Source organism: Sminthopsis crassicaudata, chromosome 1 (assembly GCF_048593235.1).
Source record: "Sminthopsis crassicaudata isolate SCR6 chromosome 1, ASM4859323v1, whole genome shotgun sequence".
Classification (NCBI taxonomy): Eukaryota; Metazoa; Chordata; class Mammalia; order Dasyuromorphia; family Dasyuridae; genus Sminthopsis; species Sminthopsis crassicaudata.
Genome location: NC_133617.1, coordinates 285,653,984 through 285,671,397, shown reverse-complemented (window position 1 = coordinate 285,671,397; position 17,414 = coordinate 285,653,984).

The following is a 17,414-nucleotide window of genomic DNA, read 5'->3' as shown; positions in this document are numbered from 1 at the left end:
ACAATTGGAAGAATATCAAGTGTTTATGGGTAGGCCGAGCCAATATAACAAAAAATGACAATTCTGCCTAAATTGCTCTGCTTGTTCAGTGCCATACCAATAAAACTGCCAAAATTATTTATAGAGCTAGAAAATATAATAACAAAATTAATCTGGAAAAAACAGTTAACAATTTCAAGATAATTAATGAAAAAATGTAAATGAATATTTATAATGGAGAGAAGCTAGATGAATTCCCAATATGATCAAAAGTGAAACAAGGATGGCTGTTATAACCACTATTATTCAACATTGTATGAGAAATTTTGGCTTTAGCAATAGGAAAAGAAAAAAAATTAAAGGAATTAGAATAGACATTGAGGAGATAAAACTACTAATCTTTGCAAATATGTTGATATACTTAGACAATAAAAGAAAATCATCCCAAAACCTACTTGAAACAATTAAGAGCTATAGCAAAGTTATAGGCTAGACAATAAATATATGTCATTGGCATTTCTACATATTATTGACAAAGCACAGCACCAAGAGATACAAAGAGAAAGTCCATTTATTATAATCATAGAAAAACAAAATATTTAGCTGTCTATATGCCAAGACAAACTCAGGAACTATATAAACTTAATTATAAAACACTTCTCACATAAATAAAGTTAGATCTAAACAACTGGAAAAATACCAATTGCTCATGGGTAGGCAGAGCTATTATAACAAAAATGACAATTCTGCTGAAATTGCTCTACTTGTTCAGTGCCATACCAATAAAACTGCTAAAGTTATTTCTAGAGCTAGAAAAAATAATAACAAAATTCATCTGGAAAGACAAAGCATCAAAAATATTAATAGAACTAATGCAAAAATACAAAGGATGGTGCCTTAACAGTACCAGACCTAAAATTATATTATAAAGCAGCAAGTCATCAAAACCATTTGGTACTGGCTAAAAAATAGAAAGATTGTTCAATGGAATAGATCAGATACACATGACACAATAATCAATGACTATAGTAGTCTAGTATTTGATAAACCCCCAAAATCCAGCTTCTGGGATAAGAACTCACTATTTGACAAAAATTGCTAGGAAAATTGGAAAATATTATGTCAGAAACTCAGGATAGACCTACATCTCATGCTCCATATCAAAATAAAGTCAAAATGAGTACATGATTTGGGCATAAATGGTGATACCATAAGCAAATTAGGAGAGCAAGGAATAATTTACTTAGGAGATCTTTGGAGAAGGGAGTAATAACAACTAAAGAAGAAGTAGCAAACATTATGAAAGACAAAATGAACAACCTTGATTACATTAAATGAAAAAGGTTTTGCACAAACAAAACCAACAGAAACAAGATTAAAAAGGATGTACAAAGCAGGAGAAAAAAAATTTACAGCCAATGTTCCTAATAAATGTCTCATTTCTAAACTATGTAAAGAACTGTGTCAAATTTATAAGAGTACAAGTCATTCTGCAGTTGATAAATGGTCAAAAGATATGAACAGATAATTTTCAGATGAGGAAATTAAAGCCATCTATAGTCATATTAAAGATGCTCTAAATCACTGTTGATTAGAGAAATGCAAATTAAAATCACTCTGAGATACTACCTCACACTCTCAGATTAACTAAGATAACAGAGAAAGATAATGATAGAGGTTGGAGAGGTTGTGGGAAAACTGGGACACTAATGCAACAGGCGGAGTTGTAAAATGATCCAACCATTCTGGAGAACAATTTGGAACTATGCACAAAGGGTTATAAAATTGCATACCTTTTGACTCAGCAGTGCTATTACAGAGGAAATTATAAAGGAAGAAAAAGGACCACATATGCAAAAAATATTTATAGCAGTTCTTTTTGTGGGAGCAAAGAATTGGAAAATGAGTAATTGCCCAAAAATTGAGAAATGACTAAATAAGTTGTGGTTTATGAAGGTGATGGAATATTACTGTTCTACAAAAAATGATGAACAAACTGATTTTAGGAAGCCTTGAAGAGATTTATATGAACTGATGCTGAGTGAAATAAGCATACCAGGAATACATTGTACACAATAACAGCAAGAAAGTTCAGTGATGAACTATGAAAAACTTGGTTATTCTCAGTGGTTCAGAGATCTAAAGCCATCCTAATAAACTTTGGATAGAAAATACCTCTATATCCAGAAAAAGTATGGAGATTGACTGCAAATCAACACATGCTATGTTCGCTCCTATTTTCCGTTTTTTTTTTTTTTCCCTCTTGTATGATTTTTCCCTTTTGTTTTGATTTTTTCTCCCAACATGATTCATAAAGCAATGCCTTTTAAAATTAATAAATAAAATTATAATAATGTAATCTGATTTTGTATGTGGTTTCATAATTGTAAGTGGGAATAAGGGAGAGAACCTAGAACTAAAAAATTTAAAAAGAAATGTAAATTTTTGTTTTATTTTGAATTTAAGGGGGAAAATATTAAATAAAATAAAAAACATAATACAATCAATATATCTCATAACAACTCTGGGAGATAGTAACTATTAACATCTCTATTTTACAAATAAAAATGCTGATATAGAGAGGGAAAATGAGTTTTATAGAATTATATAGCTAATAAATGTTAGAAATTGAATTTGAGCTCAGTTCTTACTAAATTTTTTGAAGAGATTATTCATAAGGCATAAGGATTTTATGTAATCTATAAAACTATGATTTAATTCATTTTTCTTGAGTCATATATTCTCCCTCCTTCACCTTCTCTCACCTTATCATGAGACTCACAAGGTATCAAAGAACATTATTAATATTCCAATTCTTTAAAGCTTCATAAGGGAAATTTTAATGTATGATAAAATATATTTGATGACAACTAGAAGAATATGAATACAAAAATGTCAGTAGAGATGAGAAAGAAGGATATTAATTTAATCAGGTAAGACAATATTTTATTTTATTACTTAGTTGAGCTTTTGTCTCCTATTTATCATCTTATTTATTATTCACATTTTGCTAGGGGCAGTGACTAAGACTGAAGTTGTCATCAATAGATACTAATGAATTGCTTTGACCAGGAATCATAGACAAGTAAAATGGACAGAAATCAATATTTAGATCAAATATTTTAGGGAACAAATCTAATTTTATTGTAAGAAGTTGCTGTTTCTGTTGTAATTCACGAGATGACTCCAAACTTGAACTTTTATACATTATTTTCTTACTCAATAATTATGTATACAGTTGAAAACGAATACTTTAAAAATACTTTAAATTTTTGAAAAAAATAAATGATATATTTTTCAGTGAATAAAAAATTTATTTTCTCCTCTCACTATTTCCATCCTCTACCACCATTTTTTGGTTCATTTGTTCAGTTGTATCTGATTCTTTGTTATACTGTGGACCACAGTATACCAATATTATCTATGGGATTTTTTTTGGCAAAGATGTTGAAATGATTTGCCATTTCCTTCTCCAATGGATTAAGACTCACAAAAATTAAATGATTTGCCCATGGTCTCAGAGATAGTAAATGTCTGAAGCCAGATTTGAATTCAGTTTTCTTACCTAAGCCCATTGTTCTATTTTAGCTGCCTCCAAGAAATACACAGGCACACACACATACACACACACACATGCATAAACAAGCATAAATACATACAACATTAATACTAATAACAAAATTCACAGTAAAGCAAAAGAAATTCTTTCATTGTCCATAACACCCATATAATATGCATATATACATATATGTGCATATATGTATATTATATATAAACATTTATATAATAATACATATGTATATATGCAACAACTTTTATATCATAAATATATCACTTCTCTTTCTGGAGGTGGATAATACGTATCATTATTAGTCCTCTGGAAATATGGTTGATCATTTATTTGTTCAAATCTCTTAAGTCTTTCAAGGATGGTTTGTTTTATAGTATTGTTATAGTTGTTGCTAGTGTTGTTTTTGGTTAAAATTCTCCTTATTTTTCTTATTTCACTTTGCATCAAATCATTTAAGTCTTCCTAGTCTCACTGAAAATGTCCCTTTCATCATTTCTTACAATAATATTCATATATATATATATATATATATATATATATATATACATATATATTTATATATATACACATATATATGTAATTTTATCTGTTCCTCCATTGATAGCCACATCTTAATGTTCAACTCTTTTCCAGTACCAAAAAAGCTTCTAAAATATTTTTTTTTGTTTTCGTTTTTACAAATATTGATATTTTCTGGAAAAGGAATCTATTTTATGTTGACTTTCAATATTGAATATGTATTATGTCAGGAGAAGAAAAACTAAAGAAAAGTAAAATCATTTTAGGGGTGACAAATAGCACTAAAATCTATTTTTCATAGTTATAAATTGATGGTTCTTGCTGTGCTCTATAGAGGTCAAGTTTGAAAGCTCTTGAATCTATGCCTTAGCTACTGCTAAACATGCCTATACATAAAACTCAATGACTGTGGGTAGATAAGAGGAAAAAATAATCTCCTTACTATGTTTATACCTTGTCTGGTGAAGTGTTTCTTGAACTCAAAGAAAAGCATAATTAAAGCTAAGGATTTTTTCTCCTTTCTCACAAAAAAAGCATTGCAGATCTTCTGTTGTTGCCCAGCTCAAGTTATACCCTTTTGCTAGATTGCCTGATACATGTGTAAAACTTGGAATTTGTTGAGCTTTTTCAGGCTGTTAGGCATTTGTGGTTCACTGATGATGAGGTATTACTTTCAAAAGGATTGCAGAAATCCTTAGAGTTTAACACAAGAAAATTAGTGGAGGAACAGTTCTTGTTAAGGACATTTAAATGTCACTTGTTGATTCACATTTTTATCACATTAAAATAAAATCTATGAATACTTGATAACCACTGAAGAATGTTAGAACCCCTAAAGAGATTTTGAACATCTGTACTAATACTTTCTTTGACATCCCTAGTGGGTAATTATTCAGCTTTCACTTGAAAAACTCTGATGGGTGTGTTTGATGGGGCTTTATTTTCTGTTGAGGTAAACCATTCCATTATTGAAGTTAAAATAATTCTGTGCCAATTTCCCTCACTTCTAGTTCTTCTCTCTGGCATAGAAAAAGGAACAGGGCCTTGATTTGTTTTATAAAGAGAACTACTAGATAAAGAAATTAATTCTATCCATGCAAGTTGGCACCTAGAGAGTTTCCTAGAACATTAAGAGGTCATGTGACTTGCCTAGGACAAACACAATTATATCATTTTTCTTTCACATGATAGCCTTTTAAATATATGAAGACAACTATCATGTTCCCATTGAGTTTTCTCTTTTCCATCCAAAACTTTCTGAACTACTTCAACTGATTCTCATAGGATATGATTTTGAGGTCCTTTACCATACTGATGTGCTGCTCTAGAGCAGGGGTCAAAAAATCATGGAAAAAGGGTCAAATCCAGGTCACCAATTATTTTTGTGTGGCTGAGCTAAGAATGTTTTTACATTTTTAAATACAATGAGATTTTATTTAGAAATCTAAAATCCATTCTTGGCTCTCACAGACTGTACAAAAATAAGCAGCAGCTTGTAGTTTGCTGGCCTCTGCACTTGAGACACATCTGATTGTCAATATTTATTCTAAAATGTAACTTCCAATATCAAACATGGTACTCGAAAAGTGCTTTAAGCAAGGCAGAGAGCAGTGTAACTAGCTTTTCTTTAATTTTGGATACTTTGCCTCTAAATATAGCCTAAGATCACATTAACTTTGGTAGGTGCTATGTTACTGTGCTGACTCATAATGAACTTATTGTCTAGTACAATGTCTAGACCTTTTTTTTTTCATACAAAATGATATCTAGCAATAACTCACTAGGCATGAATCCATAAAGATTTTTTTTATTCCAAATGTAGATTTTTGTATTTGCTTTCATTAAGAAAAAATATAGGATCACTTCAAACAAATACTATCTTTATTTAATTCCCACTCATTTTGTTGTTGTTGAGAAAAGCTTATTTCTTTCCTGCCCTACTCAGTAAGCCTTCCTAGTAACAAAAACTTTTTAAAAATCAGTAGTAATAGAATAGTCCTTTTATTGTTTCTTCAAAAGAGGGCCATATGTCAGGTCAGATCTATCACATACATACTTCTAATAAATAAATTTCTATTGATATTAAAGATATTTGTGATTTTAATTAAGTTTCCCCTCTTTATCTCTCATACAATTGTGAATTTTTGTTTTTACTTTGTCTAATAACATGATTGACACTTCCATATCTCATGCATTATAAAATTGCTTCCATGCTCTCAATTAGTTGTTTGTATGTATATTTCTTGCATATAACAATTTGTTGTGTTTTGTTTTCTTATACATTCATTTAATTTTTTAAAGTTATCAATTTAGATCTTTCCTATTTTTATATTTTGTGTATATAGGTGTGTTGATTTTTATTCATTTCTTTTAAATCAATCCATTATTCTCACAAATATTTTTCCTTATAGTACTGTTAACAAGTTTATTTCTATAGATTTCTCTCTTGCATTGCCCTTTCCTGACATTCCAGATCACTTGAATTAGCTAAATTTCTTAATTAAATTGATTAATTCTATTTTCCTTCTTTCTTTTGATATTTTTTCCTAACAGGCTAACTTGCATTTCAAATTGTTCTTGTTTTCTTGTCCCCTACTATTCTTAGGTTAAGTAACATTTTTGTTCTTTTTTTCTTAGATGTTTTCATTTATTTTGTCTTATTTTCTAGTTTCTACCCCTTTCTAGTTTACTAAAAATTATTTTTTATTGTTCTATATTCAAAATCCTTCTGAAAAGGAAATTTCCTTCTATAATCAATATCATAGTTCTTGCTTTCTCAAGAGGTAGCCTAGGCACAGGAGAAAGGGAGAGAATTTGGGACTCAAAAGCTTTTTAAAAATAATGTTAATTTCTTTAAATACGTATTTGGGAAATATTTAATTAAGTGAATAACTTTTTTTTCTTTAAAGAAAATTATTTCTCCACCAGGAGAAACTGTTTTTTATTACATTCTCTCTTACATTTGTATATTTGTTTGTTTTGAAGACATCCCTTTTTCATATTTAAACATATCCATTCAAGAAGAAAAGCCTGTATTGGGATTAATGCTACATATCAAATCATGAGACCCAATACTAGCCCCTTTCCTTATTATGGACTCTTACTGTTGCTAAGATTTTAATTTCTATATACTGCTGTGCTATAGAACTCATGCATCCCTCTTTTGGCATAAGAAGCAATAGTACTCATAACTCTTATTTTTTTTTTTCCCATTTTGTTTCCTGTCTCCTTCTTTCTGTGGGTCATCATCTCTCTGTCTCTCTCTGTTTCTGTTTTTCTTGTGTCTCTTCCTCTCTCTTTTTCTCCCCCGCCCACACACACACAAACACACACACACACACACATACACACACATACACACACACACACTCTCTCTCACATATACCACTACTACCACCATAAGAATGTTTTTTAATGGTATATTTTAATTTCTTAAATTTACTTCTGAGGGAAACAATTACCTCAATCGTTTTTTTAAAAACATTTTGAGTATTAAAATTAATTTATTTAAATGCAAATAAAAGCCTGTTTCTTTAAACACATGTTAATGTTGAATCCTGAGTTCATAATACATAATTTTTATTATAGTTTTTTATTTATAAGATATATGCATGTGTAATTTTTTAGCATTGATCCATGAAAAACCTTCTGTTCCAACTTTTTCCTTCTCCCCACCCCCCCAGATGGCAGGTAGACCAATACATGTTAAATATGTTACAGCATGTTAAATATAATATATCTGTACATATCCATACAGTTATTTTGCTGCACAAGAAGAATCAGACTTTGGAATAATGTAAAATTAACCTGAGAAGGAAATAAAAAATGCAGGCAGACAAAAACTGAGGGATTGGAAATGCTATCTAGTGGTTCACACTCATTTCCCAGAGATTTTTTCACTGAGTAAAGCTGGTTCTATTCATTATTGAACAAAGGGAACTGATTTGGTTCATCTCATTGTGAAGAGAGCCAAGTCCATCAAAATGATCATCATATAGTATTGTTGTTGAAGTATATAATGATCTCCTGATCCTGCTCATTTCACTCAGCATCAGTTCATGTAAGTCTCTACAGGCCTTTCTGAAATCCTCCTGTTGGTCATTTCTTACAAAACAATAATATCGCATAACATTCATACACCACAATTTATTCAGCCATTGTCTGATTGATGGGCCTCCACTCAATTTCAAGTTTCTAGCCACTACAAAGAGGGCTGTCACAAACATTTTTGCACATACAGATCCCCTTCACTTCTTTAAGATCTCTTTGAGATATAAGCCTGGTAGTAACACTACTGCATCAAAGAGTATTTACAGTTTGAAAACTTTTTGAGCATAGTTCCACATTGCTCTTCAGAATGACTGGATGCATTCACAATTCCACTAGCAATGTATCAGTGTCCTAGTTTTCCCACATCCCCTTCAATATTTAGCATTATTTTTCCCTGTCATCCTAGTCAATCTGAGAGGTGTGTAGTGGTATCTCAGTGCTGTCTTGATTTGCATTTCTCTAATTAATAATAACTTGGAGCATCTTTTCTTATGGCTAAAAATAGTTTCAATTTCTTCATCTGAAAATTGTCTTTTCATATCCTTTCACCATTTATCAATTGGAGAATGGCTTGGTTTCTTATTAATTAGAGTCAATTCTCTATATATTTTGTAAATGAGACTTTTCTCAGAACATTTGACTGTACAAATGTTTTCACAGTTTATTGTTTTCCTTTTAATCTTGTCTGCATTAGTTTTGTTTGTAAAAAACTTTTCAATTTGATATAATCAAAATTTTTTAATTTGTGATCAATAATGATCTCTAGTTCTTCTTTGATCACAAATTCCTTCCTCTTCCACAGGTCTGAGAGGTAAACTATCCTATGTTCTTCTAATTTATTTATAATCTCATTCTTTATGATCATGAACCCATTTTAACCTTATCTTGGTGTACAGTGGTAAGTATGGGCCCATGCCTAGTTTCTGCCATACTAATTTCCAGTTTTCCCAGCAGTTTTTGTCAAACTTTTTTTATCCCCAAAGCTGGGGTCTTTGGGTTTGTCAAACATTCGATTATTAAAGTTATTGACTATTTTTTCCTGTGAACCTAACCTATTCCACTGACCAACTAGTATATTTCTTAGTCAATAGCAAATGGTTTTGGTGACTGCTGCTTTATAATATAGTTTTAGATCTAGGCAACTTTCATTTGATTTTTTTTTCACTAGTTCCCTTGAAAGTCTTGACCTTTTGTTCTTCCAGCTGAATTTTGTTGTTATATTTTCTAGGTCATTAAAAGAGTTTTTTGGGAATCTGATCGGTTTAGCACTAAATAAATGGATTAATTTAGGTAGTATTGTCATCTTTATTATATTTGCTCGACCTATCCAAGAGCATTTGATATTTTTCCAGTTGTTTAGATCTGACCTTATTTGTGGGGAAAGTGTTTTGTTGTTTTGCTCATATAATTCCTGACTTTCCCTTGGTAGAAAAATTCCCAAATATTTTATATTATCAGCAATTACTTTAAATGTAATTTCTCTTTGTAACTCTAACTGTTGGATTTTGTTAGTGATATTATAAGAATGCTGTTGATTTATGTGGATTTATTTTGTATCCTGCAACTTTGCTAAAGTTGTAGGTTATTTCTAATAGCTTTTTAGTTGAATCTCTGGGGTTCTCTAAATATACCATCATATCATCTGCAAAATGTGATAATTTGGTTTCCTCATTTGTGATGTTTTTTTTCTCTAAATTGTAATTGTTCTCTGTAAGCAGGTTTCTTGGGGAGCTTCTAGAGGCAGCCTTGGCTTTAGTTCAGTTTCAATAATCTCCTCAAATTCAGCCAGTAGTTAAAGTCCAGATCCTTTATTGTGTCCATCAAAGTCTTGAATCTTTTCCTGGGGTCTGGCTAGCATTCTTAGAGGCTTATCTCTCTCCTTGATTCTGAGAGCTCTCTCCAAATGTCGACAACCAGCTTCAACCTCTCATCCTTCCAATGTCTCCAGCCAGCACAATGGTGGAAAATGGAATGAATCTTGACTCCTTCTCCTCCCAGAGAGTGGGATTGTGTGTTTCTGTCTTGTGAATCTCCTGGAAGTCAATCCTAGTTCTGAATCTCCTGGAAGTCCAGGAGCAGGCTTTTCCTTTAGACTTGTGAATCTCTTGGACTTGCAAATCTCCCCACTGAATCCTGGCTCTGAATCTTCTCTCAGAGAGTGGTCTTGTTCTTTTATATGCGCTCTAAAGTTATGAAGTCAGATGTGTGAACCAATGAGCGAACTCCGTTAAAGGTATGAACTCCTTTAAAGGTGTGAACTAAGTACATAAGTACCTTGTCTCAAGTTCTGGCCCATAACATCTTCTTGTAGGATCAGATCAATCATACTGAACCATTAGATCATTATATCCATTCCAGTGACTTACCACCTTGTAAGAATTCTAACACTCATTACCTATTCTAATTCATTTAATCTCTTTTTCAACTCTTATTGCTGAAGCTAGCATTTCTAATACAATATTGAATAATAATAGTGGGCAACCTTGTTTCACTCCTGATGTTATTGGGAATAGTTCCAGTATATCCCCATTGCATGTGATGCTTATGATATGATATTAAAAACATATGATGGTTTTAAATAGATGCTACTGACTATTTTAAGGAAAAGTCCATTTATTTCTATACTCTCAAATGTTTTTAATTGGAATGGATGTTGGATTTTATCAAATGCTTTTTCTGCATGTGTTGTACCTCATAATCCTATTTTGGTTTAAATTCTCCATTATTTTTATCCTACTCTCAATTTTCAACTTTTATGAAAGGTTAAGAAAAATTACTATTTCTTCTCTATTCTCTGATAGACTAGGTTTGTGGGTCTCTAGACTGTTTTGGTCTCTTCATTATCCTCTCCCTGCTATAGGTGATTTCCTAATGGATTACTCCTCCCACAAAATATATTGACTTTTTTTTAGAGAGAAATGAGAGGTTTAATTTTATATTGTGTCTATCCTTCCTTTCTTATGCTTCTTAATATTTTTCTATATCTTTTAACTCTTGCATAATTTTTGTCTCATTCATAATCTTTTGTTCATTTCAGTATTCTTCGTACAATTTCTTTAAAAATACAATTATTTTATGCATGATATAATTCCCTGGTTTAATCTTTACTGGATAATTATACTTACTTATATTCCTTATGTTATTCTTGTTTGGATTATTTAATGCCCTTTTGACTTATTATTCTTTCTGTCAAGAATGCTTCAAATAACTTTTTTGTTGATGAACAGTTTTTGTAATTTATGATTCAGTTCAATTTATCAAGGTGTTATTTTGTGTTCAGAATTAAGCTCCTTATTTTGGAATATACTATTCCATTTTTTTCTCTGGGATTTCTTGTAGCTATAGCATAAAATTCAATTCAAAATTGCATTCTTTTATAGCTGAACTCCTCTCTCCTGGCTATTTGAAGTATCTGTTGGAGTTTCAAGCATTAGATTATTCTTTGATTTTAATCTATAGATTTAATGATTATTTGTTGTTTATATTCAAAAGTTCTGGATGGTGTTCTTAATTATATGATATTCTTTCAATTTAGTAGTCAGCTTTAAAAAAACAGCAAGCTTTCACAAGAGACCAATGATCCTTAAGTAATGGTATCACATCCTGTCTTAAGTATCAGTAAACTTGAATTATATAAAATTCAAATGATCTAAAATTATGGTATTTTGCTTCTCTTTAAGAAAATTTTCTACCACTTTTGTATTTCTAAATGCCAAAACTTCTATTCTCTTTCAGAGAATCATCTTCTGTAGAGTGATTATTCATTATGTGTTCTAATTTCTCTCCTTGAGAGAGAGAGACTTGGAAAAATTTATATAGCTATAAGTGAGTTTATATAATCTAATTTGGGGGGGGGCTCAGTTAGTTCATGATTGTTTTTTAGGTCAACTAAAGAATTCATGAATAGAAGTGAAGGAAATAGATGATATGATTAGGTATGATTAGAAAAAGGGCAAGGGGAAAATGGCTTGGATGTTGAGAATAGCATAGAATTGTACCTATACACAAAGAGATCCATATAGGGAAGGAGGGAAGAGAATATATTCAGTGTAGGAGTTATGACTTAGGGAAAAACTAAGAAGAAGAGGGACCAGAAGTCAAAGTGATGAAAAAAAACCATTAGGAAACATAAAGCACAAGAAAATATGGAATGATAAAAGAGTATTATCAGGTAAAAATTTTATAGTTCATGAAGATCGAAGTGGCACATTTAGGCATGATGGCAAAATCAAGATTATGATGATCTATGTGCGTAACTAAGATAGGAATAGAGGGAGGAGTGTAGGAATAGTTCATAATTAGCTATTCAAGGAAGTGAGAAATTAGGGTAGATGAGGAATCATCAATATGTATATTGAAATCATGTACTATTAGGAAAGGAGTTGTTGTAGAGAGACATTAAATTCATATGGCCAGAAGGAGAATATTCCAAGGGTTAATATATAAAAGACACTAGAATCTGGATTGGGTGAAAAATCTAGAAACAATGAACATTAAATGATTGATAATGATAGACAAAGATTCTCAAAGTTGCAATGGGAAAGGCATTTCTGATTCCCTCATTAAGATCAGTAAGTCAGGATTTATGAATGATAATATAACAATATTTTAAAGAGTAGAAAGGCGGGGCAGAGCAGGCATTCAGTGTCATCTGGAGGAATCCAAGTTTCAGTGAGTACTAGAGTATCAGAGTGAGAAAAGTTTAAAATGTAAACAAGTTTGTTAATTACAGAATAGATATTCTAGAACCCAGCTTTTTAAAACTGTACTTTATGATCCCACATGGGATCTCACATAAGAATATGGGGACCATAAAATTATGATTTATTATAAAATAATTTTAAAATATAATTATTATATATAATCATATAAAACTATATTAATTATTATATCAGTAAATATTTGATTTTATAATTATTTTACATATCTATATATCTGGGGTCACTTAAAAATTTCTTGGGTGAAAAGAGATAATGAGGAAAAGAAGTTTAAGTAGTCCTGTTAATCCATAGAACACATTTAAAAGGGCAGTCAGATCTGAGATGGGATACTGGGGAGGAAGGGGCATGATTGAGATGAAAGTGAAGGAGAAATTAGGAATTGTGAATAAAATTTTAACATAAATATTTAGGAATTTAGAATTACTGAGATGTGGAGTGGATGAGAAGTTGAATGTATCATCAGTTGTTAGGAAGGGATGACTTGAGAGTGAGGCTATTCAAAGTATTTCTTTTGAGGATACTTTATAAAAGGTTAAGACATAATATCTCCTGAGTCTTTAAGGGATCCCAAGGGATGGTAAGGAGTGGCCCCTGGGGAGTGTGGTTAAATGGCATTGGGAAGTTGAAGAAATAGGGGACTTGGGGGTATGACTTCTAGAATTGAAGAAGAAAACTATGGATGAAGGCAGATGTCAAAGTATAACTGGTAAGGGGACCTGGGGAAAGTCTTGGGAATGAAGACTGGGGTCTACCTAGTTCAGATATTGGGAGGTCCTTGGGTCAAAGTTTGAAACTAAGCTGTTTCAAAAAGCAACCAGTCAGTCAATCATTAGAGCATACTGTCCACAGACATTGTATTAAGATCTAGAGGAACACATAAAAAGGTAAAAACATGTCCAGTCTGCAACCAACTAAAATTCTAATGTGGGACAAAACATTTTAATAATTATACATAAAACATATATATATATATATATATATATATATATATATATATATATATATATATATATACACACACACATATATAAATACACACACACGCATACTCACACATACACACACAAGATGGACAAGAGGGCCTGGGAAGGTTTGGAGCAAAGTTTGAGACTCAGATGACATAGGGCACTAGGACAGTATTGGGACAAAATAGTGACCAGAAGGCAGATGGTTGAGATATAGGGCTAATACTTCTAATCTGTTGAAAACTTTTTGGATTCTGTTCAATCAACCAACATACCAGTACCCCTCTAAAATTTTTCATCTACAAATTTGATGTTAATATTAATATAAGCTGGTCAGATTAGTCCCTCCCCCTAGAATATAAAAGGAGATAGGCAGAGATTAGTTAAAATGACTGACAAATCCTGGACACCAAAGGAATTTTAGAAACCTCTTGTATGTATCTTTATCTATTTTTTTCATGATTGTATTCAAAAGTGCCTGGAGTCTGCTTGCCCTAAATTGGTGCATTTGTAAAAGACTCCAGCTTCTATTTTAATATACAACCCTGTAGACATTAATGATCTTAAGCACTCTGAATAAGCCTGTGTTTCTGGATTGATCCAGTATTTTGAGCGTATTATGTTAACTTGTATAGTTTCATTTCTTAAATGTGAATAGAAGCAACACAAAATCTCCGGTGGTGGTAGTTGTAGTGTTAGTTCATTATTGCTGTGCTCAAAAATAGGAAAGAATATTTGTGTTCAAGACTATACAATGATCAATTCTGATGGACATGGCTCTCTCCAACAATGAGATGATTAAAACCAGTTCCAATTAGTCAGTGACGGAAGAGAGTCATGATGAAGAAAGAAATTTGGAACAGAAGGCTTTGTAAAAGTCAATGTTGAAAAATTACCCATGCATATGTTTTGTAAGTAAAAAATATTTAATATAAAAAGGTGTGTTGTGTTTACATCCCCCCAGCTGGTTGTTAAATATTTATACTATAAAAATCTCGATTAAATTTTCCAAAAGTGGATAGAGTAGCATTGAGGAAGGATTTGGAGAGGTAGGGGTGGGAGTGGTATTTCCTTTAATTAAACGTTATTGAATAAAAACTGAAAGATATATTTATTAAATACTTTATCAAGTATATGATTGTGGAGTTTCCTTTTCCAGTATATTTTCTGTGGGTCAAAGCTTCTTAAATTGTGATTGATGAATGCTACATGGAGTCACATAATTGAATGTGGGGATCAAAATTGTGATGTACTATTGGTAAATGTTTGATTTATATACCTATTTTATTTGCCAAGATACCTGGAATCAGATAAAAGTTACTTAGATAGAGAGTTGAAAAAGTTTAAGATGCTATAGATGACCACTAAGATTCTACCCCCCTCTAAAACTCTGATTCCTTTCTTGTTTTAAACCTATACTACTTTTGTCTTATAAAATGATTACTGGGTTTTTAAGGGTATCACCTTTACCATAGATTTCCTCTGTGTGCATTTTATCTGGTAGTGCCAAATACATTGACTTATTCTTTCTTTCTTTTTTTTCTTTTTTCCATTTTTTATTTTCCTTTCTCTCTCTGTCTGTGTCTCTCTCTGTTTCTGTCTCTCTCTCTCTCCCCCTTTCAGTGATGTTATTTTTAGTTCATGGGAAAGTCTAATTAGGTCTACTACATTTCTCTTGTTCATGTGTTTTCTTATTCTTTCAAAACCCTATCTGAGTCAAATTTCTACTTATAGAACCAAGGTTGTCATTCCCCAATAGGTTGCACTTGTTTGTATAATAAATAACATAAAATTTTAAAATTGCTTCTACAAGTAAGATGTAGAAGCCAAATTAATCAGATAATAAGCGCCACTTCTGGGAACCTTCTTATAAAGAGGAGTTTTATTAGCAATTTTTCTTCTAAATGTGGTGATCATTCTTGAAACTCTACTTAGCATTTTAATATTTATTTCTATAATTTTACCTTTGAATTGCTTTAAAAAATTAAAACTATTCAATATAAGATCTGTTTTTCTTTTGTACTTTTTTTTTAAACTTGCTGTAGAGTACCTTTTGCTTTTAGTATTAGTAGACTTAATCCTATGAATCTTTATTTTATTTAAAAAGATATTTTCGCATAACATCTTTCTACACTATCATCTTTTCATCTATTAATGTACCTTTCCCACTGTGGTCAAGTGGTTCTTCCTAACCACCTTAGTGTTTTCTTTCCTATGATATATTTTAAAGCCTTTATTCTAAGTATTTGGATTTTTTAATCCTTTGGAAGACAATCTTATTAATATTTTTATTGGCAGCAGATCTTGCATACTTTGTTATTGTCCCTTAGAAAATATTCTTCCTACCTACTGTAGTCCCTAATATCATTTCTCATCTCCTACATTAATTAGTGTGGCATAGTAGATAAAGCAGCAGGTTTCAGGCAGGAAGACATGGGTTTAAGCCCCACTTTTGATATACTGGTATTGTTATCCTGAGTGAGTCAGGTAAGCTCTCTAAGTCTCAAACAACCTTTTAATTATGGATTAGGATATTGACCTAATTTGGCAGGAAGGTTTTTTTTTTTTAAATAAGACTTTCTTAAATTAACAAAATCACGAATGTGACCAAAAAAATCATGATTATAGTAATAATGATGATGTTCTATTTCATATGGCTTTTTGGAATATATAAAGAACATTATATTGTTTGACTCACATAATAACTGTGTATTACATGTATTTTAAATCTCATTTTATAGATAAGGAAACTGGGACTATGATGATTTTACTGATGTACTTTCAGCAAGGTCTCATGACTGAAAAGTGACTGATTCTGTAAAACCAGTCCTTTTGAGTCATAGTCTGCTGCTCTTTTCCCAGCACTTGAAAGCCTCTAGACTATATATTGTTGATTTTGCCAGTCAGTCATGTAGAGTTGTTCCTGCAGTGCTTTGCCCTTTTGATCAATGGCACAAAATTTTTATAGGTTTCTCAATGGCAATCTACATGTTCCCTGTAAACTTTTTAATTTTTCATTGCTCCTCTCAAATTTTCCCCTAATAGATGCATTTTACCATAGTTCACTTTGTTGAAATTGAGTAATAATATGATGGATTTTTCTGTTGTTCCCTCTAGAGTCAGAATGCTAACTCTAATTGGTTCAATCATTCTATATAGCAGCTCACTACACATACAAGCTTTTGTGTGCAAATGCTTCCAAAGTAAGTTTATTCCACTTCTCTTTGGCTTTTAAATAAGAAAGTATTGATTTACTTTGTTCAAAAACTTAGTAATGGTAATTGTTATTATTTCAATATAATTAAATATTTTTTGGAATAATTATGTGCCTAGCATTATATTAGTTATTCTGGGCAATGAAAAAGAAATGCACTTTTGTAGTTCTCCAAATGCTTGGTAAGAACAAAACAATGGTGATGACATTGACGGAAATGAATCAGTTTTGTGGGGATGTGGATGAGATAATACATTTAGTTTAGATTTATCATAGTTGAAGACACAATGGAAGAATGTTAAAGTAAAAATTGCATTTGATCATTTGATGCATGGTTGAAAAATTAGGAATAGATCATATGATTATCTTTTTTGTTGTTTAATATTTTAATTATA